The following is a 16,469-nucleotide window of genomic DNA, read 5'->3' as shown; positions in this document are numbered from 1 at the left end:
AGAGATGGAGGGAGAAGGACAGAGGGAGGTAAACAGAAGTCCAAGAGAGGCATGAGGGAGCAAAGAGCAAGACCGAGGGAGTTAAGAGAGAGAGAGAGGTGGAGTGTGTGCCTGCGGATGCGTAAGTGCTCATCAGTGTCTGTGTGTCTCAGTGCGGGGAGAAATTGAGAGCCAGGGAGCCAGGAAAGGGAGCGGCCACCAGGATATAGGAAGGATGGGAAGAGGGAGCTTGAAGCACTGCTGTGGTCAGCAGCATGATTGGACAGGGCAGCCCTGGCGACCAAGAAACCCTGAGGCCCCAAAATCCTTGGGGACAGAGCACTGCAGGGCTCAGGGGAGGACCCTGAGCTGGAGATTGGCAGCAAGACAGTTCATGGAGAATAGTGTGGGCAGTTGAGAGGGTGAACACAGGTGAACTTGTGTGTTGGGGGGGGGATTTGGGGGTAACAAAGTTTCTAATCCACTTGTCCATGCATTTATTCAATCAACCAAGCATTTACTGAGAAGCCCTTGTGGTCAATACTGTCTAAGTAAACAAGTCCCTCAAATATAAGCTGATCTAATACTCCCTTGAGCAGAGAGGGAAACTGTGGCCCAGAAAGGACCAGGTCTCACAGTGAGGCAGGTGCAGAACAGTCAGGAGTGCAGGGTTCTGGCTCTTGATTCAGTGTCCAGCCTCAGCTCCACTCTGGTTGTCTGGGCTTGCCACTTCCTACTGTTCAGATCCCTTCTCCTGTTCCTTATCAAAGCCAAAAATGGCTCCTTTGACAGGTGTTTCAGCTCTAAAAACCAGAGCCAAAAGTCCAGTCATTCTCCCCAGCTCCATCCCCATCACAGGAAGACACACTCAAACCACCTCCCACACACACTTGTAAATACCATCATGGAGATGATCACTCGCATCTGTCCCCACACACCTCCTTCCTCATGCTCATTCACCCACACTGCTCCACACATTCTTCTTAGGTCCTAAGACACACCCCAGACCTCAGTCAGAGATCTCCAAACAGGCTCAATTTGGTCATCTCTCCTTGTCTCTCTTGCTCAAGGGCCCTGAGATGCAACATGACCTGGTCTGTTTGCTGCCTTTAACCTTCATCAAACTATTTCCCTGGAAGACAAGGCCCCAGCTCTGCTTCCCAACCTGAATCATCCTTCCCCAAATGGCATTGCCTCCTCAGCCCTCCTGGCCTCCAAGTCTGGGAGAGCTGATCCTATGGATCAGCCAGCCTCCATCAGCCAATCTTCAGGACTCCCAGCTCAAGGTCCAGGACTGTTTGGCTCAGCCTGTTTTCCAATAGTCCCTTCCACATATATACATGTAGCAACTGTGTATCAGGATCTTTTTTTGAAATTAATAAGCAAGGTAGGCCAGGAACGGTGGCCCACCCTGTAATCCCAGAGGCTTGAGAGGCTGAGGCAGGAGGATCATGAGTTCAAAGCCAGCCTCAACAACTCAGCAAGGCCCTAAGCAACTCAGTGAGATCCTGTCTCTAAATAAAATATATTAAAAAGGGCTAGGGATGTGGCTCAGTGGTTCAATCCCAGGTACTGGGGGGGAAAAGAAAGCAAGGTAGGTAGGTGGACGTTACTACAACATTTTACAAATAAGGAAAGTGAGGTCAGCTCTTTCTTTCCCATGCCATAGCCATTCTGATAACAAATTCTATCAGCTCTACTTTAAAGTATATCCAAGTTTGAATCTAATCAAACCTCTAGATTTAACCTAAAGGGACAGAGGAATAAATTTGAGGGCCCCACAAGGAAGCAATCAGCCACACCCAGAATGCAGGACGTTCTATGGAACAATGGATCCACTTATTTCAAATAAGTCACATGAAAACAAAAAACAAACAAAGGAGGGCACTGTTCCAGATAAAAGGGACATAGGAGATACAAAGATCTAAGACAACACACGGCTCCTGTTTGGAACCCAGATCATCAAATCAACTGTAAAAGGACATAAGTACCAGGTAGGGTCCTGGACAGAGACGGCACACCCACAGTGGGCAATTGGGGACATAGGGTTTCTCTCTTTCTCCCTTTTCTTTTTAGAGAGATGTGGACAAGGCCAGAGACTCAAAGGAATGGTGTAGTCTTCAGCAGCTGCCAAGGATGAGAAGCCTGTGTCATAGCACAACTGAGAAGAGGAAGCAGCTCCTGGAACCGAAGAGGGTGGCTGTCTGGGGAGGTCCACTTGACAGGAGCTGTGACCTTGGGTAGAAAGCTGCAGCCGACCCTTAGTGTTGCGGCAGGAAGGGAAACAAGAAATAAACACCCCCGCTGCTGTCTTCTTCCATGGCTTTCTTGTGCCTCGGTTTGGCTGACTCTTACAGTCAGCTTCAGGGGTAGTGTGAGATGGAACGTGGCAAGTGAAAGATATGGAAAATGACAATCCCTGGGGAAAAGGCAAACATAATCCTTTCCCAGTGACAATGAACCTCAGAGGAAGAAGATAAGCTTGGGACTTTCCATCCTTTCCCAGCAACACTTTTACAACCTGTTTCCTGACTGCCCAAACACACACGTTCTGCAGAAGTCTCCAGTGATTAAGTCACTCTCATTGTAACCTATAAAATGCAGACCCCTCTTGTAACTGGGGGCCATTTTCTATCCCCAAAATGAGCCCCTCCAATGCCTGACTGATTGACTCTGCAGCTTAATAAATGGCATCACTGAATCTGTTGAGGTATGCTCCTGCCTCTGTTGCCTGTGCGGACAATGGGTCTGGAGGACGAAACAAGTTGTCCAGGACACAGGCATACTTGAGAAAATAAGAGAAATTGAAATATAGACAGTATTTCAGATTATTCTAAAACATTACTATTAATTTTATTAAGTGAAAATGGTAGTGTGATTATATAATAAAATCTCTGTATGTGTACAACACGCACACACACATATGGAAATATATATATGGAAATATTTAGGGATGAAATTACAGAGATTTTCTGTAAAAATATTACAGCAAATTAAGAAGAGGGCTGGGAGCATAGTTCAATGGTAGAGCATTACATAGCATGCTCAAGGCCCTGCATTCAATCCCCAGCACTGCAGGAAGGAAGGGAGGAAAGAAGGAAGGAAGGAAGGAAGGAAGAAGGAAGGGAGGAAGGAAAGAAAGAAGAGAGAAAGAAAGGAGAAAGAAAAGAAAGTAAAGAGAAAGAAGAAAAGGAAACAAGGAAGAAAGAGAGAGAGAGAGAGAGAGAGAGAGAGAGAGAGAGAGAGAGAGAGAGAGAGAGAGAGAGACCAGGCATAGAGATACATGTCTGTAATCGAAGTTACTCAGGAGGCTGAGGCAAGAGGATTACAAATTTAAGGCCAGCCTTAGCAATTTAGTTGGCTATCTCAAAATAGTTATCCCTGTTTCAAAATAAAATTTTAAAAGCCTGGGGGGTGTAGCTTGTGGTAGAGTGCTCATGAGGCCCTGGATTTGATCCCCAGGAGCCCACCAAAAAAAAAAAAAAAGAGAGAATTCTAGCAAGAGGGAAGAAGAGAAACAGAAAAGAAATAGAGAATGTTGCTGAACATTGATAATTATAGAATCTGGGAAACGTTATTATAGTAGTCTGAATAACAGACTTAAAGATATCAGGTCCTGGGACTGGGGATGTGGCTCAAGCGGTAACGCGCTCGCCTGGCATGCGTGCGGCCTGGGTTCCATCCTCAGCACCACATACAAGAAAGATGTTGTGTCCGCCGAGAACTAAAAAATAAATATTAAAAAATTCTCTCTCTCTCTCTTTAAAAAAAAAAAAAAGATATCAGGTCCTGTGGGGCTGGGGATATAGCTCAGTTGGTAGAGTGCTTGCTTCTCATGCACAGGCCCTGGGTTCAATCCACAGTAACACACACACACACACACACACACACACACAAAAAATTAACTACCATTTGATCCAGCTATCCCACTCCTCTGTCTATACCCAAAGGACTTAAAAACAACATACTATAGGGACACAGCAACATCAATGTTTATAGCAGCACAATTCACAATAGATAAACTATGGAACCTAGATGCCCTCCAGTAGATGAATGGATAAAGAAAATGTGGTATATATACACAATGGAATATTATTCAGCATTAAAAGAGAAGAAAATCATGGCATTTGCAAGTAAATGGATGGAGTTGGAGAATATAATGCTAAGTGAAGTTAGCCAATCCCAGAAAAACAAATACCGACTGTTTTCTCTGATATAAGGAGGCTGATTCATAATGGGGTTGTGGGGGCGCATGGGAGGATTAGACAAACTCTAGATAGGGCAAAAGGGGTATGAGGGAAAGGGAGGGGGAATAGGTGTAGAAAAGATGGTGGAATGTGATAGACATCATCACCCTAAGTACAAGTATGAAGACACAAATAGTGTGACTCTTTTTTGTATACAACCAGAGATAAGAAAGATTGTGTTCTATATGTGTAATATGAAATATAAAGCATTCTGCTGTCATATATAACAAATTAGAATAACAAATAAATAAATAAATACATTTTTAAAAAAGATATTAGGTCCTAACCCTGAAATTTGTAAAGATTACTTTTTATTTTTTATTCAATTTAATTGATTGATTGATAAATACTAGGGATTTAAGCCAGCGGCTCTTTACCACCAAGTTACATCCCAGCCCTTTTTATTTTTTATTTTGAGATAGGTTCTCCGTAATTGCTGAGGCTGATCTCCAACTTTCTTTTCTCTCTCTCTCTCTTTTTTTTTAATATTTTAGTTGTTGGACCTTTATTTTATTTATTTGTATGTGGTGCTGAAAATCTAACCCAGGGCCTCATCCAAGCACTCTCCACTGAGCCATAACTCCAGCCCCTGATCTCCAACTTTCAATCCTCCTGTCATCAGCCTCTCAAATCACTGGGATTATAGGCATGTGCCACCATGCCCAGCTAAATTAATGATCTTTCTTTTTTAACTTTATTTTGTTTATTTATTTTTATGTGGTGCTGAGGATCGAACCCAGGGCCTCAAACATGCTAGGTGAGTGCTCTACTGCTGAGCTATAACCCCAGTTCCTAAATTAATGATCTTGAGTGGAAGAAACTACCTTGGATTATCCAAGTGGGCCTTCTTCATACAATCACAAGTGCCCACATGAGAGAGAGCCTGAGGGAGATTTGACACAGACCGAAGAGGAAAATGTAATGTGGCCACCCAGCAGAGTGATGTGCCCATAACCCAGGAAATCCAGCAGCAACCAGATGAGACAAGGACTGGATTCTGCTGTAGAGTTTCAGGAGGGAGGATGGCCCTGCTGTGTTGTCTTCATTTTGGCCCAGAGATTTTGGACTTCTGAATTGTCAGAGAATAAATGTGTGTGGTTAAGCCATCGAGTCTGTGGGAACTCGTTACAGTGGGTATAGGAAACCAATACGGGTGTGTAGAGATTTATCATACTCTTCTCTTTGTGTATATTTGAAATTTTTCCTGATAAAGTTGTCCTTGTGTGTGCACAACTTATAGCACTATCTATGAAATAGTCTTGCTAAAAAAGTGCAAATAGAATCAGCAAGTTCAGGAGCTTGAGTTGTGGCTCAGCGTGAGTGGGGCACTGGGTTCAATCCTCAGCACCACATAAAAATGAAATAAAGATATTGTGTCCACTTATAACTAAAAAATAAATAATAAAAAAATAAGCAAGTTCAATCACCACTTTAGAGAAAACACAGAGAGGACCAGGTTGTTGGGACACACCCAACAAGCTCAAACAATAGAGAATGCTACAGAACCGACAATCTCGCTTCTTCTGCAAGTAAATTCTAAGTGAAAAAAAAAAAGGTGAAAGGAAACACTGTAGATGAAATAAGAGTTAAGAAACACAGCAACCAATTAGTACATTTTAATGTTTTTTGGATCCTGATTCAATCAAATGGAAGAAAAAAAGAAATTTATGAAAAATTAGGAAATGCGAACACTTTTTGGACATTCAATTATATTGAGATAGTAATATTTATTATTAGGTATGTTAATTGTTTCACAGTTACGTTAAAAAATAATTCTTATCTTTTAGAGAGACATACAAAACATATACAGATGAAATTCTATATTTGGGATTTGCTTCAAAATAAGATGGAACACACTTCAATGGAATAAAATGAATAGATTATTGTTGAAACTGGCCGAGGGTACATGGGAATCCATTATACCATTAAGTGCACTCTTGTATGTGTTTTCAATTTTTAAGATAAAAACCTTTATCGTTATTTGTTTTTTAAAACATTTCAACACTTGTTTGGATTTTGGAGATCAAAACAACAATGGAAAAGAAAACTGCTTCAATGTTATAATAATGGATAATGGGCTGTAATTTCCTCTGATAGCATCTTAGTAGGAGGTTAAGTGCTATATTTCTTTTTTTTTTAATTTGTTAAGTGCTATATTTCATTCAATGTCAATGGAAGTGAAAATGATGTCCTCTGGAACATTAATTAATGCCAGAAAAGGGACTACAATAACAATGGAGATATTGACATTGAAGATGTAAAATTTTGAATCACCTTGTTTCAAAAATTCAAAATTTGAGATATAAAAAAGCACTATTTAGGGGTTGGGTATTTAGTTCAGTGATTGAGAGCTTGTTTAACATGCATGAGGCCCTGGATTTGGTCCTCATCCCTGGAAAAAAAATAAAAGGCAATATTTATAAAATAATAAACTATTTCCTAAAATATTTAAGTGTGTGGATAACTAAAGGAATAAATTAAATATTTTAAGTAGGCATTTGAATATATCAGTGATTCACAGCCAGGGCTATTTTACACTCCAGAGGATATTTGTCAACATCTGGAGACATTTTTGGTGGCCACAGTAGCAGGCAGGGTGTGTGTGTGTGTGTGTGTGTGTGTGTGTGCGTGCGTGCATGAGCTACTGGCATCTGGTGGGTAAAGACCAGTTTTATGGTCTGAATATGAAGTGTCCCCTGAAAAGCTAAAGTTAGGCAATGTGGGAGTGTTCAGAGGTGAAATGATTACATCTTGAGAGCTGTAACCAAATCAATGGATCAACACATTTAACAGATTAATCATTTGAATAGATTACTGAGTTATAACTGTAGACAGATGGGGTGTGGCTGGAAGAAGTAGATCACTGGGTTTGTGCCCTTAGGGATTATATTTGATCCCTGGCTTTCTCTCTCTCTGTCTCTCTCTCTCTCTCTCTCTCTCTCTCTCTCTCTCTCTCCCCCCCCCCCCCTTCCAGGCCACCATGAGCTGATCAGCTTTCCTCTGCCACGCCCTTTCACCATGATGTTCTGCCTCACCTCAGCCCAGAGCAATAGACATGGCTGACCATGGACTGAAGCTCTGAAACAAAATAAACTTCTTGACCCCATGTCTTTTAGCCAGGCATGGTGTCTCACACCTGTAGTCCCAGTACTCAGGAAGTTGTGTGTGTGTGTGTGTGTGTTTTTTTACAATGGTGGGGATTGAGCCCAGGGCTTAACACGTGTTAGGCAAGAGCTCTACTACTGAGCTATATCCCTAGCTCTCCTCTAAGTTATTCTTGTCAGGTATTTTGGTCACAGTGAAGAAAAGCTGACTAACTGCTAGGGATGCTGCTAACAACACAGAAGAGCCCATACAATGAAAAACTATTTGGCTCAAATGTTAATGAAGCTGGGATTCATTCTGGACTGTAGTCTTTATATTCCTAAGAGTTTATATATTCAGATGGCCTTTAAAAAAATCTCTTTGGGGATATTATCATCAAGAAAATATGGGGCCGGCGTTGTGGCTCAGTGGTAGAGTGCTTGTGAGGCATGGGGTTTGATCCCCAGCACCACAAAATAGGGAATTATTTATTTTAGGGATTGCCCAATGTTTGGTTCACATTTCAAAGATTTCCCCATCAAATTTAAACTTGTTGGAAATTTAAATTAAGTTTACTTTTTTTTATGTTGCTGGGGATGGGAAATTTAAGTGAGAGATGAATATGAATGTAGATAGATGGGTAGGTAGGTAGGTAGACCACGGACCAGCAGAGAGATCCAAAATCTGATCACTTCTCACTGCTCAACTGCTGCAGTCCTGGTCAAAGCTCCTACCACTTCTGACCAGTTCCCTGCCTCCTCACTGGTCTTCCCTGCCTCTATCCCCATGCTCCCTAGCATAGCAGCACAGGTGAACCTCAATCAGATCATATCACTCCTCTGCTCAAAATCCTACAGCGGCTTCATCTCACTTAGAGGAAAAAATCTTTAAAATGCGTGCAGGGCCCTGTAAGACCTGACTTCATCTCTACTTCTCAATTCCATACTCTAGTTGCTCTAATCTCCTGTTTCTTCCCTAACACACTAGAATCACCTGTCTTGACCTTTTGCACCTCTACCTGGAACACTTCCCTGGACATCCAAAGTTCAGGTCTTTTCTCAAATGCCACTTTTTCAGGGAGGCCTCTCCTGACCACCCTAATAAACTGCAGTCATACCTCAACATTCCCCAGACCTCTACCCTGCTTTATTTTTTTGATAGCACTTACAAACCATCTAAAATTCTATTTATTTTACTTATTTACTCACTTTCTGTCAGCTCATCTTAATTATAGCTCCTTGAGTTTGTTTATTGTTATATCTCAAGATCTAGAATTATTGCTGGTGCATGGCAGGTGTTAGGAAAAGTTTACTGGATGAATGAATAAGATCAGAGAGAAGAAGTGACTTATCTAAGGTAACATAGCAGGAGCAGACCCAGATGCACTAAACCCTATTTCAGTCCCATCCCACTATTATAAAGCCTTGCTTCCCAGCCTGTCCTTAACCTAGAGTGATATGGACACTTAATTTTGTGAATAGCTTTGTACTAATCTATAAATGAAAGATAACATGGGAGGAAGAATAGCACAGGAAAAAGAGCATGGGTTTTAGAATCAAAGGGCCTTGAGTTCAAATCTTGACTGCCACCAACTCTGTATGAACCTGAGAAAGCCAGTTTACCTCCTCATGCTTCAGTTTCCTAATCTGCAAAATGAGGATAATCATATAGATTTCTATACAACCTTTCTCTGTTGTGCAGAATATGAGATTTTGGGGAAAAAGTTTATAAAGATTAGAAAGAAAAAGCAAATCTGTCATTTTGATAGGCCATATGATTATTTACATAAAAAATTAAAGTAATTCCATGGGAAAATTATTAGAATTGACAAAGAATTTCAACAAGATCTCTAGATATAAAACAACAGATAAAAGCAATCATGCTCCTATAAAGAAGTAAAAAACAGAAAATGTCACTTAAAAAAGATATTTGTTATTTTATTTTTTGAGATGGGGTTTCACTCTGCTGCACAGGCTAGTCTCAAACTCATGGGCTCAAGTGACCCCCTGCCTTGGCTTCCTGAGTACTAAGACTACAGGTGTGAGACACCATGCCTGGCTAAAAGACATGGGGTCAGTTTATAATTGCAAGAGAACAATTTTGGCTTTTTATTTCTATTTTTCTTTCTTTCTTTTCCTCCTTGGTCTAAGATGTGCAAGATATTGATGAAAGAAATTTAAGAATAATTGGAAAGTCATTAAATAAGAATTGAATAAATGGATAGATGTACCACATTTATGCAGAACAATATTATAAACACACAAGTTGTCTCTCTTTTTGTTTGGTCCTAGGGACTGAACTCAGGGACACTCAACCACTGAGCCACACCTCCAGCCCTATTTTGTATTTTATTTAGAGATTCAGAGACAGGGTCTCACTGAGTTGCTCAGTGCCTTGCTGTTGCTGAAGCTGGCTTTGAACTCTCATGATCCTCCTGCCTCAGCTTCCCAAGCCGCTGGAATTACAGGCATCGCCACTGCCCCCAGCACCAGTTTTTTTTTTTTTTTAACCCAGAAGCGCTTCAACACTTTACCACTTAACCACTCAGATATATCCTCAGACATTTTTTATTTTTTATTTTAAGACAGGGTCTCACTAAATTGCCCACGCTGACCTTGAACTTGCACTCCTCCTGCCTGGGCCTCTCAAGTCACTGGAATTAAAAGCATGTGCTACCACATCCAGCAAGACATCAGTTCTTCCCAATTTAACTTTTTGCATTCAATGAAGTCCAATAAAAATCCAAATAGAGTTTTCCCAGGAACCATACGAACTGATTCAAAAATTCCAAATGAAAATTCAAAGTTCCAAGAATAGTCAAGAAATTTTTGAAGAACAAGGCTATAAGAAAAATAAGGATGTGATCCAACTTCCCCTATCACATGTGAAGTCTTCTTACAAAGTTACCAATGGACACAATGTTAGACATTAAGACAGAGAGACAATAACAAAAGAACAAACAGTCAAAAAGAATAGAATAGAGACCCCAGAAACAGAGCTCATCTATGGAGATTTGACTCATGTAACAGTGAGGATGGTGTTCTGACCAGTCCCAGACCTGCCTCGGCCCTGACTGAGCAGCAGCATCCAACCACCTTAAAGACTTCTTGGGGGGCTGGGACTGTAGCTCAGTGGCAGAGCGCTTGCCTGGCACATGTGAAGCACTGGGTTCAATCCTTAGCACCACATAAAAATAAACAAAATAAAGGCATGTTGTCCATCTACAATTACAAAAAAAAAAAAAAGAAAAGACTTCTTGGGAGGAGGGATCTGTGATTTGTGCAGGTGTTTTGTTGGTGTGTGTTGGGTGGGGTGGGGCAGGGAGATGTCTGTGTGACCACATGCAGTAGGTTTGTTTATGTGAGTAAGTGGAGGGTCTTCCGTATGGTAGTGTGTACATGTCACATGTCTAAAGATGTGTGTTTCATCCTGTGAGCTACAATATGGATCACATGTGGAGATACTAGGCCCGTTGGTGACAGTTTGTATATTCTGTTTAGTGAGGGGTCATGGGTTATAGAGATATATATATCTACGGATGATGAAGTTCTGTGTGTTATGTGCGTGAGAATGTGTTTTGTGTGTTGTATGTAAAGGAAGGCTACATCTATTGGTGTGTGGTTAGTGTCTATAAAGGGTAAGAAGATGTGTACATGTCTATGGGTGACAAAGAGAGGTGGGGGAATAAAGGAAAATTAGAAAATCCAAACGTGCTCCAAGGACCCCTCTAAGACCTAAGCAGTCTTAAGGATTCTGGGGAGCATCTAGACAAAATAGCCAAGCCTGACCCTCTCACCCAGGCCAAAACCTCTTACCTGAGCAACAGTGAGGACAGTGGTCCGGGAGGTGACAGAGAGGCTGAGGGCCTCTGAGAGTAAGTTTTCTGGATATGCTCCCAGGGAGCTAAGGAAGCAGGGTGGGGAATGAGGAGGAGGCAGAAGCAGGCCCAGTGCCAAGTGTATTACTCATGTGATTCTACCCTCCAATCTTTTTTTGGTGGCCGCAGCAACATGAAGAGTTAGGGGAGGACTGCCTGATGACTCTACTGGATGGGCAGGGCATCTCAGGCCAGGAAGCCAGCTCCTTAGGGCCCCTGCCCCAAGTTCACCAGAAATACCCATATACAAACAGGAATCTGCACATCAGCTCAGCCAGCACTGGGCTACACCCATCTGATGCTGAGCCCCACTAGAAGGGCTGGGCCTGGTCTGGCAGAAGAGAAAGGAAGTGGGCTTCTCTTCTGTTGGGGAAAGGGAGCTCTTCAAAAGTCCAAGTTTTAATGGGCACAGTCCCAAATCCAGTGAGCCCCAACCCAACAGAAAAGACTCAAAGCTGTTTTCAGAAGACACCCCTGTCTGTGGGGGACATATAGTTTTGCCTATAGAGGATCACAGTCCAATGGGTGTGACATATCTTGCCTGCAGGTGCCCCCAACCAAGGAAGACACAGCCCTGCCTTCAGGGTTGTCTAGTCTGTTAGGAAAGGGAAAATTCTGAAGCCACCTCCAGCTGGAGGGAGAAAAAGCCACACCTCACTCATGAGTTCAGTAGTTGCTCTGAGGAGTCCCTAGTCTGACCAAGGCAAAAAAAATTCCTAGTTCTGACAAAAGCCTAGGACTGATTCAGAATTCCAACTTTACCTGTTCTGCCCTGAAAGCTACCACCTATCTCTACTTCCACCACCTCCTCACCAAAATATCTGACTGAACTTAGCAGGGAGCAGAGGTGGAGGCATAGAGGAAGGGAAATTGGGCCATGGCACAGTGGACATTCTTAAATACCAGTCTAAGAATCCACTAGATTGAGATTTGACTGCCACCTCTGGTTCTCAGATTGAGCTCTACAATGAATATCTCTGAGCTTCTGTTTCCTGGGTCTATAACAGTGATTCATATTCCCTATATCATACCCAGCATGATGCCTGGAGCATGACAGGGATTTAGTCAATGAAAATTACTTAATTCAGGCTGGGTATATAGCTCTGATGGTAGAGTGCTTGCCTTGCATGCACAAGACCCTGGGTTCAATCCCCAGCACCACCAAAATATATATATATGTATGTGTGTGTATATATATATATATATATATATATATATATATATATAAATATATAAATATATAATCACTTAATTTACCTAAGCTCCTCCCTTGCACAGCAGCATCAGAGGTCAACTACTTTCCCCACATCAGACTCAGCTGAAGAACTTCTTAAAACTGAAGGTTAGGCTTGGGGCACAGATTAGTATATACAAGGCCCTAGGTTCAATCCACAACACAAGCAACACAAGCACACACACATACACACACACACACACACACAAAGGCAGTTTTTCAGATTCCATTTCTGAACATTCTGATCCCACAATGCCCCCAGGAAATGAAATTTTATCAAGCACCTGGAGGATTCCAAGGTCTCAGTCTATGGCACAGAGCAGACTTGGTGGGACCCAGAGAAAGTCTGGGATTGGGGAAGAAGAGTTATATCATGTGGGGGTTCTACCTTGCTAGCTCCACTTACCTATCTCCCACCTTGAGTATGTCTACACCACAGCTATGAGGATATTGACAACTCTGAGGGAACCTAGAGCTCTCCCAACATCCTATTTTGTGAAGAGTTGTCTGACCTTGCCCGGTAGTTCCAACCCTGGCTGAGTTAATCTGGGAGCTTGTTAAAGACTCAGTTGTATCCCCCCACCCCCAACACACATACACACACATACACACACACACACACACACACATCCTGAATCCTGAGCCAGAATATTCAGGGAAACCACAGAATGACCTTTTAACAAGTGTCCTGATATCCTCAGTCACCAGCTCTTTCATCTAATTCTTGGAAAGATACACCACACTGGGGAAGTGGGGCAGCCATTGTGTACCCTGCTGTGCCAGGCACCTGGTTTCCCTGATCTTCTTAGTCCTCAGGGCAATATATGTAAGAGATGAGGAAGCTGAAACTCAAGTTTCAAGACTTGCATAAGGAATCTTAGTTCGTAGTGCAGCAGATTCCAGCTCCAGTCTGCAGTGGTACACATGTACTTCCCCAGCTACTAAAGGAAGGGAGGCAGAGGATCACTTGAGTCCAGGAGTGTGAAGACAGCCTGGACAGCAGAGCAAGACTGCATTTCAAAAGTGAACAAACAAAAAACAGGGCTGAGGCTGTGGCTCAGTAGTAGAACATATGTCTAACACAGGTAAGGAGCTGGGTTTGATACCCAGCACTTTTAAAACAAAAACTCGTCTGAGGTTTGTTCTTTTGCCAATAAATGGAATCTCACTAGAGTCCACAGGACAAAGTCAGGAGGGGTTGTTACCTTCATTTTGTCAAAGATGAGGCAGCTAAAGTCCAGCCAGAAGAAATGAATTGCTGGGGTCACGAAGCTAAATGAGTGACAAAGCAGATACTTCAGAGGGTGACTCCAAGCCCCTCTGTGCTCTTTTCTCAATACCTGTGGAACCCTGAGCTCCCAATTCCAGTAAGTACTGATAACTCCAGCAAAGGGTCCATGAACCAGATGTGCTAGGATGGGATTGGGAGGAAATGGAAAGAGGCAAATCCTGTTTCTCTGAGGTTCCACCCTCCAAGCAGGCTCAGACCCATCATCAACCTCCTACACACTTCCTTCTACCTCCACTGGGAGGTGAGAGGGGCCAGAAGGGTCACAGTCTGGTTGTGGCTGCCCTAAGAAGCAATTGAGGGGCCGAAGGCATGGGGGAAGAAGGGTCCAGGTGTCTGGACCACCAAAGGCAATGAGTGACTTTTTCAGTACTTATACTTTGTTTTAAAGGTACAATTCCCACTTTACACACAAGGAAGTTGAAGCTGAGCTTATGTCATCACTGGTCCAAATGCCAAGATTCTCACCCTACCTGACCGGCTCCTTCCACTTCACCTCTGCCCAGGGGCACCTTAGCAGCAGTTGCCTGCACAGTGGGAGGTATGGAATAGTGACTTTGTTCCATTACTCATAGCAAACCACAGGAAGAGCAGTGGTGTGGCACCTCTAGCTTCTCATTTTCTCTGGGTCTGGCATTCCTTCAAGTAGCCTTTCCTGTTAACCTCTTCATGGGTGAAGGGGATACAGAGCTGCCACGGCCCTCTGGAAGCCAATCTGGCCTAAGCTGCCTCAACTCAATGCTCAAAACACACCACTCTCCCTAGCCAGGTCATTACTAAAATAACTGCTCTGAGTGCCAGGCATGGTGGCATACACCTGTAATCCCAGCAACTCCAGAGGCTGAGGTAGGAGAATTGCAAGTTCAAGGCCAGCCTGGGCAATTTAGTGAAACACTGTCTCAAAACAAAATTTAAAAAAATAAAGGGCTAAGGATGTAGCTCAGAGATGGAATGGTCCTGGCTTCAATCCCTAGTACTATTTAAAAAAAAAAAAAAAAAAAAAGACTGCTCTGAGCAGAATTCAGGGCTGGACCTCTGCTGATCTTCCAGGTGATTCTGTGGCCAAAATATGCCAGAAAGGAAATGGGAAGGAATCAGTCCTTCTGCAAAAATAGGCTATCCTCACTGCAACCCAAATCCCTTAACATGTGTATTCTGCCTCACCTTCCCTCACTTCTAAGCTCCAGGCACAGCAAAGGATTTTCTAGTCTATGAATGGGGATATGCTCTGATCTCCAGACCTTTGCCTATCTGTTCCCTCTGTCTTGAAACATCTTCTGTCAGGTCCTCTCCACCTGTGCCAGGCACTAAGCTGCTCCTGGCAGACATTCATCCTTTCCTCCTTGATGACAAAACTTGACTTCATTGGAAACAGTAGGTGCCCAGTCCCAAGGAACAAAGTTCAGTCTATGGCCTGCCCATATTCCTTTGCTATGTTCTCAGCCAGACTTTCCATTAGAAGTGTCCAGGGGACCCATTTGCTGGCCACTGGGAAAACTGCTTCCCTGATGACTTCTGCTTAACAGCTATTATAAGATATGGAGCTGACACAACCTTCCTGCAACTGAGAGGACAAGCCCTCCCAAGAGGATGAAGAAACACAGTAAGAACCTATTTACTTGGTGATATTGTTGAATTTATGAAAAATACCTGAAACCATCTGCTTTAATGTCAAATGAAACCTTCTCCTAAAACATTCCTAATAGACCAGCATCTGCTTCTGGGTTCCAATTTTTAAAATGGGTCACTTTCTCCAGGATGCATTCTGTGACTGCTAAGATTAAGAGCTCCCTCTGGAGCGGTGGATGCCTATGTCTCTCCTGATCTGTGTGCCCCAACTGTGAGGAAGATAGCAGGGTCTCCGTGATGCTCACCATTTTATTTCTAGAGTATCTGTTGAAGGAATATGCACATCTATAGCTGATTCCTAGCACAGCCTTCTGGCTGAGGGTGTGGCTCATTAGTAGAGCACCTAACTGGGTTCAGTCCTCAGCAACACACACATACACACACACACACACACACACACACACACACACACAAATCAGCAGTCTTCAATCAAATCAGGAACTTGCCAGGTGCAGTGGCACACATCTGTAATACCAGTGACTTGGGAGGCTGAGACAGGATGATGGCAAGTTTGAAGCTAACCTCAATTGCTTAGTTAAGACTCAGCCTCAAATTTAAAATAAATAATGTGGGCTGGGGTTGTGGCTCAGTGATAGAGTATATTAATTTATATTAATAAAATAATACATTTTATTAAATGTAAAAATAAAAATACTGTGTCCACTTAAAAAAATTAATAAATAAAATAAATAATGTAGTTCAGTGGTAAAGTGCCCCTAGATTCAAACCACAGTACTGCCAAAAAAAAAATTAGGAAAAAAAATTAAAACTCTAGCACAACTTATGGCAAAGCTGTGCTCTTCAGGCCTGCTAAGCTAATAACCATGGTTGACCTCTAAGGAAGGAGTGGATTTAATAGCACCAACATGCTGGAAGGGTGTCACTTTGCCTGCCTAAAACCCATCAAATGCTGCTCCCTGCAGACTGTACTACCTCATGACACTTATCAGCCAGGTAGGGTGACTGAACACAACTTCTTTCTACCTTAATCTGGTACTAGTCAGAGTCACACCCACCCATTCATAAAAGGTTTGGACATGCTCAGCTGTACTTGAAAGGACAGTAAGATAACCAACTTTCTATTTCCTTGTGCAAAGAAGCAAATTAAAATTGTTATATCTTGATATCAGC

General features: G+C 42.7%; 1 protein-coding gene across 1 annotated transcript in view; it reads right to left on the bottom strand.

Moving 5' to 3' along the window:
• Nucleotides 1–11,674, bottom strand: part of PTAFR (platelet activating factor receptor) — a 28,498-nt gene extending 16,824 nt beyond the window's left edge. The window contains exon 1 of the mRNA XM_081307855.1: nucleotides 11,126–11,674. The gene's annotated coding sequence lies outside the window, so the exon portion shown is untranslated. The remainder of the gene's footprint in view (nucleotides 1–11,125) is intronic.
• Nucleotides 11,675–16,469: the final 4,795 nt, after the last annotated feature.

This window comes from Spermophilus citellus (genome assembly GCF_964194105.1).
Source record: "Spermophilus citellus genome assembly, chromosome: 9".
Lineage (NCBI taxonomy): Eukaryota > Metazoa > Chordata > Mammalia > Rodentia > Sciuridae > Spermophilus > Spermophilus citellus.
The sequence above is the reverse complement of the archived record's forward strand: the minus strand, read 5'-3'. Positions and strand labels throughout refer to the sequence as shown.